General features: G+C 33.7%; 4 non-coding genes across 4 annotated transcripts; all 4 read right to left on the reverse strand.

Annotated features, from left to right (window-relative positions):
* Positions 1-7261: 7261 nt before the first annotated feature.
* Trnas-gcu (transfer RNA serine (anticodon GCU)) lies at positions 7262-7343 on the reverse strand. The gene has a single exon. It is a non-coding gene; the product is annotated as a tRNA-Ser (tRNA).
* Positions 7344-11175: 3832 nt separating this feature from the next.
* Positions 11176-11257, reverse strand: Trnas-gcu (transfer RNA serine (anticodon GCU)). The gene has a single exon. It is a non-coding gene; the product is annotated as a tRNA-Ser (tRNA).
* A 1553-nt stretch (positions 11258-12810) lies between these two features.
* Trnas-gcu (transfer RNA serine (anticodon GCU)) lies at positions 12811-12892 on the reverse strand. Its single transcript has one exon. It is a non-coding gene; the product is annotated as a tRNA-Ser (tRNA).
* A 2317-nt stretch (positions 12893-15209) lies between these two features.
* Positions 15210-15290, reverse strand: Trnas-gcu (transfer RNA serine (anticodon GCU)). The gene has a single exon. It is a non-coding gene; the product is annotated as a tRNA-Ser (tRNA).
* Between the last annotated feature and the right edge of the window lie 80 nt (positions 15291-15370).

Consider the following 15370-nt stretch of genomic DNA (forward strand, 5'->3'; position numbering starts at 1 on the left):
TTTGGATTAAACTCGATAGAATTTTTTTAATTTAGATGATGATGTATATATTTGTGGTGCCTATGTCTGGTGCCAGGATTCTCCCGCATATAATGTTTTAAATATTGATTTATTTTATTGTTTGGAAGAAGATGTTATAAACTTTCAAAGCCTTGGGTCAGTATATGTAGTTGGTGATTTCAACAGCAGGGTTGGTATGAAAGCAGACTTTATTGTTTGTGATCGTTTGAATACATTTATAGATGATGATCACTATGTTCCAGATTTGACCATGTATCGGGCCTCACTAGATCGCTCAAGTAATAGTCATGGTACTAAATTAATTGACCTTTGCAAATCTACAAACATGAGAATTGTTAACGGTAGACTCGGTCACTCAGATAATTATACATATATATCGAGAATGGGTTCGTCAGTTATTGATTACTTGTTAACTAGTGAACAAAATTTTAAAAATGTGTATGATTTTACAGTTGAATCCGTTAATGATCTTATCTTTACATTGTAATAAGATTTTTGAATGTCACGACGACCAGTCTTACTCTAATGTTAAATGGAATAATTTACATCGAGATGAATTTAGATCGGCTTTAATCTCAAAATTACCCGAATTGAACAGCATTGTTAGAAATATAAACTGTAATAGTCGTGAATCTGTGAACGAAGCCCTTTGTAATCTAAGTTCGGTTGTACGCAATGTTGCAGACCCTCTTTTTACTAAATCGTATACGAGACAGTCGTATGTTTATTTTAACGATAATTTACAGGTTAATAACGCTGAGTGGTTCGACAATGAATGTACTATGGCAAGAAAACTTTATTTAGAAGCACGGAATGATTTTAATATGTGCAAAACTGATACTAGCAGAACACATTTTTGTAACTGTAAAACTGAGTATAAAAAACTTCATGGGTTAGATTGTCCTCTCATTACAGAAAATAATGAACATGATACACCACCAAATCTCGCCACACATATATGAAATATATTTTGATCAAAAAAGAGTTATTTCCCTTGTATTAATATATATAGTCCACTTATTCAAGTATGATGTTAGTGGTTGCGCGTACAGGCGTATACACCCCCTACGCCCCTTGCTACCTCTAGTATTTATAGTGAATCGTAGCCTCGTTTTGAAATATGGACGAGTCCATTATATTGACCAATCAGAAGTAAGATTGAAGTCACGTGGTTTACATGTATATATATGCGCATGCGCATTGTATTGTTTATACGGCAGCCATTTTATTGACCTAGATATTTTAACGATTTTATGTAGACATGGGCAAAAGGACACACACTGAGGCAATTGAACATGGAGGCAAAAGAGGTAGAGTCGACTTTACCAGGAGAGGAAGGATACCTATTGTACGAACAGTTCGAGGATATACAAGACGGCAGAAGAGGCGAAACATCAGAAGATGGAAGAAGATCAACGACAAGATTGAACAATCCTATCGTACGAATATTCATACGTGGACTTTTAAAAATACTCAGACTACTGGTCACTCCAGAGCGATAACAGTTAGTGGAGCTGGATTAGATGGATCGGCATTTAAAGATTCGGGAGCAGCATATATGTTTGATTCGTTTAAGATAAAAAGTATGTCATGTACATTTTGGTTGGATGATGTTGGACAAGAGGATGTTGCTACTTGGAAACAGATGGAATTATATACAGCATATGATCCTGATATGGATAATAAATTGACGAAACCAGACAGTTTGTTTAGATTGGCAACGTGTAAACATCAGTTGATGCATTTTGGTAGAAAATATCAAGTGACATTGAGACCTAGGTGGTCATCTACATCACAGGCACAGAATCATGCAGTGGATACTGGATCTAATACATATTGGGATATGGCGAATTACAATAATCTTGGAAATTCGTTGAATGGATTCAATCTATTCTTTTTCGGAGGACATAATAATGATGTGAATATTAGATATTATTTGACATTTACAGTGAAGTGTAAAGTGGTTAGAAACAAATCAGAGTATGTTGGTGGAAGAAGTGGAAAGTCAGGTTCAGGAGATTTCATGATGGCAGAGTATGCAAGACGTATGAGAATTATGAGGATGTTACCAGCAGAGAGACAGAAATATGAAAATGATATGATGGAAGAAGCTACAAATCCATTGAGGATAATAACAGCAAGTGAAATAGCAGCGGCACGACGTGAAAATAAGGATGCATTTTCTAATCATCCAAAGAAAGTAATGGACAGAGATGAAATAATGAGTTCAGATTCAGAAGATGATGATTCAGATGATTCAGAGAAAGAAGAGAAGTCACAGAAAGATTGGTTTCCAGATGATATTACAGATGATAAAAAAGACGATGATCCTGAGGGTGTGGCAGAAGATATTACAGATTTGAATTGAATTGTATATATTGTAATAAAAGTTATATATTATCACGCGTGGAATATAATAAATAAATTATATTGATCATAGGTTATAAATGATCAAAAAAAAAAAAATAAAAATAAAAAAAAATATATCACTACAGGTGGTGACATTTGTAGGTCCATCGTATTTAAAATGAGAGGACACTCTAATACATGAAAGAGTTGGGGGAGGATAAAAAAAATTGTCTGACATTGAAAACCTACGTAAAAGTAAGCCTAAGCAGTTCTGGCGGTATTTTAAGCGTAATAAAAACAACACTTCCCGTATTTCATTGGAAGACTTTCGTGTATATTTTGAAAACTTAAGTAATGACATTTCTGTATCTACAAATGATGATGCTGAAGATTTTGTTAATAACCATGATTTTAATAATACTAATACTTTTTTTCCAGAGTTAGATGTACCTATTACTGTTTCAGAAATAAATGATGCTGTTAAGTGTTTAAAACCTGGTAAAGCCACTGGTAATGATTTATTGATAAACGAATATTTTATCGAAAGCATTGACATTTTATCTTCTCATTTATGTGATGTATTTAATGCAGTTTTAAATTCCGGTTTCTTCCCAGAACATTGGGCAGACGGTGTTATTGTTCCTGTACACAAAAAGGGGGATTATGATAATGTACAAAACTATAGAGGAATTACACTAGTTAGTTGCCTCTCTAAATTATTTACGACTATTTTAAATAAGAGAATTACCAAGTTATGTGATAAACACAATATTATAACAGATTCACAATTCGGTTTTAGAAAGGGTAAATCCACAGAGGATGCTATTTTTGTTCTCATGTCTATTATACAAAAGTATATTTATGAAAATAAAAGGTTGTATGTAGTCTTCGTTGATCTAATGAAGTGTTACGATACTATTAACCATAATATACTTTGGTTCAAATTGTTTAAATTGGGAATTCAAGGAAAGTTTTTACGCATAATTAAAGATATGTACCGCAAGGTTAAGTCTTGTGTAAAGTCTTTGAATAGCTTTTCTGATTATTTTGAATACGCAATCGGTTTGCGACAAGGCGAGGTCATGTCACAAATTATGTTTTCTCTCTTTATTGAAGATCTCGAGTTATTTTTACAAGGTGATATTAACTCTGGGTTAAATATTGACGACATTATTTTGATTCTATTACTATTTGCTGACGATATGGCTATTTTAGCGAAATCTCCTCAAGAACTACAAAACCATCTTGATACTTTATTTACCTATTGTGAAAATTGGGGTTTAAAAGTTAATGTTAACAAAAAAAAGATAATGGTATTTAGAAAGCGTGGGGGCTTGTTACCTGATGAACAATGGACTTATAATGGAAATATTATCGAAGTTGTCAATAATTTTAACTATTTGGGAACAGTCTTCAATTACACGGGTAATTTTAATCTAAATCAAGAACACCTAGCAAGTAAATCTCTTATAGCATTAAATATACTATTAGTGAATTTTAAAAAGATACCTTTAACGCCTAAAACATTATGTCAATTGTTTGATGCTTTTGTTGGTTCAATCCTTGGATATGCTAGTGAAATTTGGGGCTACACGAAATCAAAAGAAATTGAAAGAATTCATTTAACATTTTGCAAACGTATTCTAAATGTAAAGCTTAACTGTAGCAATGTTAGCATTTATGGTGAATTAGGTCGATATCCTCTTTATGTAGCACGTTATGTACGAATTGTAAAATACTGGTGTAAAATTCAGAGTTCAGATAATATTTTGATGAAAACGATGTGTAATGAAAGCTTGCAATTGTGCAATAGAGGTTGTAGAAAATGGGTTTATAATATTAAGAAAATGTTAAGTGAATATGGTTTTATGTATGTATTTGATGACAACTTTGTAGATTTTCAAACTTTACCAAATTTATTTAAACAAAGAGTTATGGATTGTTTTATTCAAGAGTGGCATAGTAGTTTAGATAGAAATCAAGTTCTCTTAAATTACAAGTATTTGAAAACTAATTTTGGCTATGAGATTTACTTAAACATTTTGCCATACAATCTCCGCTATTATTTTTGTAAATTAAGAATTTCTGTCTTACCGTTAAGAATCCAAACTGGCCGATATGCAAGAAATAATACTCCTAGAGACCAAAGGAAATGTTTATGTTGTAATTCTGATGTCGACATTGAAGACGAGTTTCATGTTATTTTTATATGCCCATGTTATAATGATTTGAGAAGTAAATATATTACACGACATTTTAGAAATAGACCTTCTATTTATAAATTTTTAGAATTATTAAACTCAACAGATAAACGCATTCTAGTAAACTTATCGAAATTTGTTAAAGAAATGTTAACAATTAGGAATTCTATTCTTAATATGTAATATGTTCATCCTCTGTTTAACTATTAATGTTATGTATAATGATGAAGTATTTGTACCATATATGATTATCTCGCTATGACTGTCACCTATTCGTTTATTTATTTGAATTTATAATGACTATGTACCATGTACACGTCTATGAAATAAACCTCTGTTCTGTTCTGTGATCTGCAAAAACATAAAATGTGTTCCGAATTTAAACGTAATGCCTATTTTGAAAATGTGCCGCAGACAATTTCGACGGTGCCGCAGCCCCTTCGAGGTGCCGCAGGCACTTCTTAAAGTATCGGGGCATAAATTTGGCCCAAAACTAACCAAATCTCGAATAACTCGCATCCGTGCGATTATATATCATATTCACAAACATTTTCAATACATGCGATGAGTTATCAGATCAAAAAGTTTAGTAATTTATACCTGATAATGCAGTGTCAGCACCCTCAGTAAATGCATTTAAATCGCGTTTAAATAAACATTGGGTGGGTCTTTCCATAAAATTTAAGGCTAGTTGCTATTAATAATGTTGTGACATTGTGATGACGATAAGTTTATAAGAATACAACGTGTGTGAAGAATGCATCATGTATACGGAAGTTGCTACTGACGAAGACTTTGGGAGAACACAAAGAAAAGGGCCGTCAGAAACGATATGTTTATATGGATTTATTCACATGTGGCCTCTACAACAGTATGAACAGCAATCGGTTTATATTCGCGAGTAATCTTAAACTCTGCACCATTGCTTTAGTCAGTTGAAGCAAACTGTATTTCCCAAACATTATGCTTCTTATGATTGTCATTAGAAAAAAAGACAATGAACATGAATTTCAGAAATGCAGACATCTTTTCTCAAAATAAATTATGAATAACAAGAGACAATAATAAGTTGAAAGGTATAACCCATGTTGTCTTGGTGTGCTATCTTATTCATAAACTTATATACAAGAGCCACAAGACAACAAAACCTCGACTATTCGAATTCGGGAATATAACATTTAATATTAAAATATCTATAAAGTTTTAATTGGTATCTGTGGAACTTTATGCTATAACATAGGTTTATAAACCTTGAGAAATGTGGTAGGTTTCAATTCAATATTTGCATTAGTTTGTAATAGTTAATTGTTTGTAAAACACAAACAACAAAGAAGTGTTCCCCATGTGTCGTACAGAGGACAGACATAATACCAAGCCGGGCTATCTGGATCACGTGACTGGTACACTGAATTGCGCCTTGATGTTTCGAGCGGGCTATTTAACATGTCCCGAAAATGTACCGAATTCATGCGCGTGCAACTAGCCCGACTGAAACGAATGAAAATTGATATTGGGGTACAGGGCAGAAAAGGGGTACATAATCGATCCCATCTAGAAATATACTTACCTTACGTTTCATTTGGTATGACTACATCTATCGTTTCAACAAAACTGCTTTTCAGTTGAGTTGAACAACCTAGAAAAACACAAAGAAAGTAGATAAGTGGCTTATACTAATGATTGATTGTGCTCCTCTAAAAAAGGGGAAAAAAAGAATACACACGCACGCACACAAAGATAGAAACCCATTTTGCTATCAATATATAGATCTATAACAAACCAATTTGAGCGTGACAAGGTTTTAAAAAAGTTTCATGTTTTCGGGAAAATACAGTTTGTTTAAACTGATCAAAACGGATCTTAAAAAAAGTGTGTGGAGATAAACCGATTGCTAAAATATTTGATCTGATAACTCATCACATGCATTGAAAATATTTGTGAATATGAGATATAATCGCATCAATGCAAGTTACTCGAGATTTGGTAAGTTTTGGGCCAAATATATGCCATGATACTTTAAGAAGTGCCTGCGGCACCTCGAAGGGGCTGCGGCACCGTCGAAATGCCTGCGGCACATTTTCAAAATAGGCATTACGTTCAAATTCGGAATTTTCTGGACACATTTTATGTTTTTGCAGATCATATATCATTTATAAATATGTTTTACGACGGCAGAGACGATATGGTTTTGGTCAGCGGAAAGAAATGAGTCTAAACAGTCACTGAAGTGAAAAAATCACGTTTCATTCCCAACTTATTTAACCTTATATTTCTAGGAAATTGATTTTTTCCCCACAAACTTTAGCATGGATATGTTCATGAGGTACTTCTACATCCCGCTACATTCCCCGATTTTTGAAAAAAATGCTACATGCAGTAACAAAATGACAAAAACGAAGAAAACACTCGCCGATCTCGCTTGATTTGTCAACATTGGCGAAATGCCTGCGGTAACGGAAGCGAAGTGCCTTCATTTCTCATCGGCACAGGTTGTGCCGCAGGCACTGTTTAGTACCCGTGTCAATGTAATTTCTCAAATTAACGTGATAGTTTTTTTTCGACTGAAAATTTGACTTTATAGGAGTACTGCACTGAAATCAATGTGAGGTCATGCTACGATATATAGAGGGGGTAAATTACTGTTATAGTTGTAGTTCTTCCATGTTTAAGTAACTGTTAAAACAATCGTTCGACGAGGATGGGATTCGAACCCACGCGGGCAGAGCCCAATGGATTAGCAGTCCATCGCCTTAACCACTCGGCCACCTCGTCTATATATCACGTCCAATAATATTTTATGTATATATCACTGAATCATAGGATATATACCTACTGAGCGGAAGGAAGTTAATTCAATACCTAAAATTATTATTATTGCTTGGGTATTGCATCATTACGTCCATGGCTAAAAGAAAACTAGTTTCAACTTCCGTTTTCGGTATATCTACCTGTGGTGGAACGGTATGTACAAGGTGTTGCAAGAGCCAATTGTATTAGAACTACGTCACATTGTATTCTGTAGTATATCGAAATAGTTTTACAATCTTTCATAAAAAGCTCCATCATGAAGACGAATTAACTTTCTGTTAATATGGCTAGCTACTTATTACAGTTTAAGCAGTTTTATGTTACCCGTTCGTTTTATTAGCGTTTTCTTTAATTGATAAATGCAGGCCGGGACCAAAGTAACAGCCACTTTGGGCTACATTTCAAGCTTGGTGACATTCTCTAAACAATTCTGACGTATACATTACTAAACAGTACTCTTCTAAGCAATTTGAACGAAACTGTCTGAATGCTGGTAAGAGCTTGATGTTATAATAAAAATTTCTAAAAATCTAAATCAGGCCTAAAGGCTTTAAATAATTAAAGCTCATAAAGATCTGTGAACTTTAAATATTTTTGTATTACCAACATAATACGGTTTTCAGAAAAATTATACCTAGTTACTTACAGGGTAGACCTATAGATTTTGTTTCGACTACAACTGCTTCATTTGTTTTAATAAATATAAGTAACTGCCTCATACTTAATGAGTCACATTAGTTTCACTTAGCAACCGTAACATCTTAGTATGCTAGAGGTCAGCAGACGTCGCCTTTAATTCAACAAATAATCAAGGCCTTCGAGTGATTTGTCCTCTAACTGATCACGGTTCAGAGTTCAGATGCGCAGAAATTGAACCACGTGGGAGTTAGCCCAGAGTGGTTTAATGTCTAAGCATCTGAACTTTGAATCGGGGTAAATTGTAAGACAAACCACAAGCCTCGATTGTTTTCATTCTTTCACGTTCGTTGGAATATTTGAGTTAAAATTTTGTTAGGCTTAAGTTATTCGATTAGTAATGAATTGGACGACATGTGGCAATTTAACGTCATATTTGACGTCATAATGCTTTCTTACCGGTCCGCGCGTCACTGTTGTTTATCACAGAAAATACAGAGCTTGACTTTCTCCTTTGTTCTGGCAATCAAATCATGTCAGAATAATCAACATACACAACGGACGTGCATGAAAATTTTAGTATAACTAGAAATATGTTGCGGACTCTTGCAAAATCCATCTATACATTTTCATATGTTACCAGAAAAACTTTCTCAAATCCACCTCTGTAAGATCAAAAGTCTGCAGTATAGTTTTATTCAACCTGACGTTAAACATTTAAATTTTAAACCTCTCAGGCTACCCTTACCTAGAATATGTACGACTTGCCTATAAGCATCCGTAGCCCTGCAGCCGTGGTTACTGTAAGCTGCGTGTACCATAGTGCCTTAAAACTGTGGTGGTGGCTATGGGTCTGAATAACCAGCCCTCGGGACAAACCCTAACATGATTGGCTAAAAGTATGGTTTCAAACCCATATCCACTACCTTATAATAGGGTAATAAAAAGTGTTTAATATTTAAGAACGGTCTGTTTTCAAGAATTAACATACGACTTTTTAAATGCTTTGATTTGAAGAACATGAATTTTATTTTCAATTTAAGTAGAAACAAAATATTTTGTAGCATAATTCATAGTTCTGTTTTGTTTTCTATTTCTGAATTCCATCAAATTAACACTATAATAGAGGTTGTAACTACTGCTAAGAATAAAAGTCTTAAATATATATATGTACTTCTTAGCAAGTACAACCATTACCCCACTTATTTCTGTGTTTACATTTTATATTACACATTCACATATGTATATACACAAACGTATGTGAAAGTTTCGTACCTGTTCCTGCGATAACTATATTTTTGCAATACCAAAGTAATAAATACAGATATATAGGTGGTATGTACCTCCTTTCTTTAAACGTAAATACAATCTACTAGTGCAGTCATATGGTGGCTTAAGTTCATAAAATCGTGCCATTTTGGGAAAAGCATCAAACTTGGTACAAATATTACTATATAAGAAAACGAAAGGAAATTGCTGTAATATCAAGATGGCCGACTTGTCGGTCATTTTCAAAATGGCCGCTAAAATCCAATATGTCTTCTAGTAACCTGTTATCATGCCAAATATTTCCAAAAACCGAAAATAATGCTCAATATTTACACAGTATGATATTTAAGGCTGCATACCGTATTGTTGACATATATTGTATGTTACTGTGTTAATAAAATTGCCGTCAAAAGTAAAATGGCCAAAAAAATATGAATATAAAGTAGTGTTTTATTTCATGAAACGAACCTTCATTATAAAGTAAATCAAAAACATGTTGATCATGAATATGAATTTTAAACAGAAATAATTAAAATCAAATATTGTCATATCTATATTGGAAAGATTATAAAGACACAAAACCATTTTACACAGCCTATTTCAGCAACAGACCATACACAACTGTTTTATGTAATTTGTAAAGATTTATTTATCTATGTACCTTGCAAATGCAAAGAGTATATGTTTATTATCCAAGTTTATAAGTTTATCAGCCGTTGCAATAATTACCACCACATTGGCAAACAGCTATTTTACTGCCTTTACATGTGAGGTAATATTTGCTTTTTCTAGAGCTTGTGTGAAATTATTAACATGATTAAGGCATTAAACAACAAACCATAATCATCTTCATCGCAAGTGTCTACCCAAATCCATTTTGTTTTCACTAGGCAGGCCCACATAAGGCTTGACCGCAAACTATTATATTTATAGGTGTGTTTCCAGTGTGTAAGCACTATCAACATGTCATATGACTGTTTTGAAAACTACTCTCTAATTATATGCAATTGCTATGCACGGCCTCGTGTTAATAAGCTAGTGAGTGTATATTATGTATTTAAACAGCTAATGTTCAATGATTTGCCCGTTTAAAATAGTCGTATTTCGACCAAGTTACACATAATTACAGACGACTAGGCCAAACTTCTGAAAAAGAAGGCGTATCTTCAAAGTCAAAATCAACTGAAACTGAATAATTTGATTAAACGCCTATTTCTATACAATGACATATTCAATGGCGTTGTACATAATAATATCGACAATAATAGTAATAATAACGACAATAATAGTAATAATAAAGACAATAATAATAATAATCAATAATCATATATAAGGCGATGGGTAATAGCAGGATCGACTTATTATTGTTCTGCATAGGCCTTTTCCAAGACGTCAAAAATCTGTAGGAAGACAGTAGTCATTTAGCCCCGGCTTAACTCAATAGGGAGAGTGAGGATCTACGGACCGCAGGGTTGTTAGTTCAATCCTCCTGAGTATTTCATCAAATAAAAAGACATTGTGTCTGAAAGCATTCGTCCTCCACCTCTGACTCATGTGGGGAAGTTGGCAGTTACTTGCAGAGAACAGGTTTGTACTGGTACAAAACCCGGGGACACTGGTTCTAAAGGTTAACTGCCCGCCGTTATATAAGTGAAATACTGTTGAACCCGGGTTAAACACAAACAAACAGTAGTGAAAAATGTTTTACATCAATTTAAATTAGAAAACAGGTGAATGCTGCATTATCTTTCATATACTACAAAAAAATGTATATACAAAACTTTAGTCCTCACGTTAAAAAAGCCATGCCATATACAATTATACGTAAATCTTTAATTCCACGTAAATTTGTAAATAAAAGAAACGCAACAATGAAATAAAAACAGATGCTCGACGAGGATGGGATTCGAACCCACGCGGGCAGAGCCCAATGGATTAGCAGTCCATCGCCTTAACCACTCGGCCACCTCGTCTACGTATTGCGCATACAGTTTTATGCTCTACCAATACATCAGATCACTGCAAAACAATATGTAAGTTTCACAAAACAAGGTAAATTATAGAATAAGCGCATTATTTAACTTTTTTTATAAATCTATATCTAACATGTAGGGGAAGGCAATTAAATATATTCTTTTCGGAAACCGTATGAATTGTAATAATTATTTCTATTAACATTATTGCTAGATTGTTGCATCATAATTATAGTTCAAACTTCCATTTTAGTCGACAACAGTATCATTACCTTAGTTTTTAACCTGCGGAGGACTGAATGTAGTAGCAATACGTCGCATTGCATTATGTGGCAAATTAAAAAAAAAATAGATTTAGATGACTGCTGATTTCACATTTCATCAGGTATATAATAATTTGAGATGAATGCTGCATTAATCTTTCATATATTACAAAATAATTTAAGATGAATAACGCATTAATCTTTCATATATTACAAAAAATATATCAATTAAAAATATCAAACTTTAATGGAAACTTTGACAGGTAATAACCACATAACAATAGTTTCTTAATTGCACAAGGTAACTTCAACTAAGGTGTAATACATTTTCCTCAACAACGTACATTTACTTTACAGTGCCGTAGTGCTTTTAAACTAAGGTGGTGGCTACGGGTCCAAATAACCACACCTCTTGACAAATCCATTTTGGATAGGCTAGAAGTGCGGTTTCAAATCCATAGACAATTATTACCTTCTAATAGGGAAATGAAATGTGTTTGATTTTTAAGACCAGTCTGTTTTCAAGAATTTATAAACAACTTTTTACATGCTTTGATTTGAAGAACATTACCTTTCTTTTCAATTTAAGTACATACAAGAGCTGTCACAATAGACAGTGCGCTCGACTTTTTCGATGCTGAAGAGTGAAACTGGGCACACCTGAGGAAGCTGGAGCTGTCAATGGAGTGTTTAATTACTCCAATATGGACGAAGATTTTAGATAAAAACTTATGTCTGTTTCAAATGTATTTAGTAAGAAGTGCATCAAAACATTAAATAAGTATAAAAGGGACATTATTCATGACAAATTTCTGCAAAAGAAATGCATCATGCCATACTGTCATCATAGCGATCCCTAAAAAGTTCAATTTTCCATTTTAGTCGACAATAGTATCATTACCTAAGTTTTTAACCTGCGGGGGTCTGAATGTAGTAGAAAACAGCAAAACGTTGCATTACAACATGTGTTAAATTAAAAAAAAAATCTAGATGAATGTTGGTTTCACATTTAATCAGGAATAAAATAATTTGAGATCAATGCTGCATTAATATTTCATATATTACAAAATAATTTAAGATGAATGAAGACTTAATTTTGATAACAAAATTTTAGTCGTCACGTAAAAAGAGCTATATGTAATTCCTCAAAAGAAACGTGACAGTATTTTTCCAACTGGAAATTTGACTTAATGGGAGCAATGCACTGGAATCTGCCACCTCATGCTACGATATATAGAGGGGGTAAATTATTGTTCTTCTGTGTTTAAGTAAGTGTTAAAACAATTTGTTCGACGAGGATGGGATTCGAACCCACGCGGGCAGAGCCCAATGGATTAGCAGTCCATCGCCTTAACCACTCGGCCACCTCGTCTACATTTCACGCCTTTAAGTTTAATGCTAATGATATATTATGCATATATCACTGAATCATGGGAAATATAACTTGTAAATCTGTATGAAACATTGAGCGGAATGCAGTTAAATTCAATACCTTGATTAATTGCTGTATATAGAAACAATGGGTATTGCATCATTACATTCATCGCTAAAACGAAACTAGTTTCAACTTCCGTTTTCGGTATAGCCGTGGTGGAAGGCTACAGGGTGTTGCAAGAGCCTACTGTTTTAGAAGTACGTCACATTGTATCATCCTCATGTACTAGGTATATCGAAATAGATTTATTAATCTGTCATAATAGCTCTATCATCAAGACGAATTAACTTTCTATTTATGTGGCTCGCTACTTATTACTTACATTATCCGTTCGTTTATTTTAGTACCGGGTAAATAAAGTCCAGGACCAAAAGATGCCTGCCACTGCAACAGACTCTGTTAAAGCTCGGTGAAATTCTGAAAACAGTTCTGACGTATACATCACTAAATGGTACATTTCTAAGCAATTTGAATGGAACTGACTGAATACTGATAATGCTACAGCGAAATGGGTGTAGGTCATTTATTTCCCAGTCTATAAAGGAACGCATCCTCTTAAAATATCAAACTTAAATGGAAACATTGATTGATAATGATCACATAACAGTTTCTTAATTGCACAGGGTAACTTCAACTAAGGTGTAATATATTTTCCTCAACAATGATTACTTATAATACAGTACCGTAGTGCCTTTAAACTGAGGTGGTGGTTAGGGTCCGAATAACCATACCTCTTGACAAACCCGAATGTACGGTTTCAAATCCATAGACAATATTTACCTTAAAATAGGGTAATAAAAGTGTTTGATTTTTAAGACCAGTCTGTTTTCAAGTATTTATATACAATTCTTTACATGCTTTGATTTGAAGAACATTAATTTTATTTTCAGTTTAAGTACAAACAAGAGCTGTCACAGGAGACAGCGCGCTCGACTATTTCGATCCTAATTAGTGAAACTGGGTCCATCTGAGGAAGCTGGAACTGTCACTGGGGTGTTTAATTACTCCAATGTGGATGCAGATATTGGATAATAGCGTATGTCTGTTTCAAATGTATTTAGTAAGAAGTGCATCAAAGCATTAAATAAGTACAAAAGGGACATTATTCATGAAAAAAGTCTGCAAAAGAAATGCGTCATGAAACTATGTCATCATTAATCTCAGCGATCCGTAAAAAAGTTCAAATTTCCATTTTAGTCGACAATAGTATCATTCCCTAAGTTTTTAACCTGCGGGGGTCTGAATGTAGTAGCAATACGTTGCATTGCATCATGTAGCATATTAAAAAATAGATTCAGATGAATGTAGGATTCACATTTCATTAGATATAAAATAATTTTCATCTTCCATATATTACAAAACAATTTCAGATGAATGACGACTTAAGTTTGAGAAGTTTTAGTCGTCACGTATGTAATTCCTCAAAAGAAACGTGACAGTATTTCTCACAACTGAAATTTTATTTTACGGTAGCAATGCACTGAATTCAATGTTTGGTAATGTTACGATATTTAGAGAGGTAAAATTGTTGTTGTTATTATTTAAATTGTAGTTATTTGATGTTTAAACAATTGTTCGAAAAGGATGGGATTCGAATCCACGCGGGCAGAGCCCACTGGATTAGAAGTCAATCGCCTTAACGTCTATACTTATTACGAACACCGTTTTACTCTCAACCGATGTATCAGATTACTGCAAAACAAGATATAAGTTTAATTATAGAATACGCGCATTAATTAACTTTTTGCAAATCTATAGCTAACATGTAGGGGAAGGCAATTAAGTGAAACCGTACGAATTGTAATAATTATTTCAATCAAAATTATAGCTAGGTTGTTGCATCATGATGATCTATTATAATTTAACGTAAACAAGTTCAAATTTCCATTACCTAAGTTTTTAACCTACGAGGGTCTGAAATTAGTAACAATACGATGCATTGCATCAAGTGGTGAATTTAAAAAAAAGTGTTAGATGACTGTTGATTTCACATTTCATCAGGTACAATATAATTTGAGATGAATGCTGCATTAATCTTTCATAAATTAAAAAAAAATAAGATGAATGAAGTCTTAATTTTGATAAAAGAGCTACATGTAATTCTTCAAAAGGAACGTGATAGTATTTCTTCTAACTGGAAATTTGACTTTATGGGAGCAGTGCACTGAAATCAACTGGAGGTAATGCTACGATATACAGTGGGGTAAATTATTGTTATTATTTGAACTGGAGTTCAGTAACTGTTAAAACAATTTTTCGACGAGGATGGGATTCGAACCCACGCGGGCAGAGCCCAATGGATTAGCAGTCCATCGCCTTAACCACTCGGCCAAAAATGGGGGATAAAGGACTCTACAGGTGGGGGAAAGAAAGGGGGATAAGAGGGGAAAAGAGGGGCAAGAGGGAAAAGTAAAA

Source organism: Mercenaria mercenaria, chromosome 1 (assembly GCF_021730395.1).
Source record: "Mercenaria mercenaria strain notata chromosome 1, MADL_Memer_1, whole genome shotgun sequence".
Taxonomy (NCBI): Eukaryota; Metazoa; Mollusca; class Bivalvia; order Venerida; family Veneridae; genus Mercenaria; species Mercenaria mercenaria.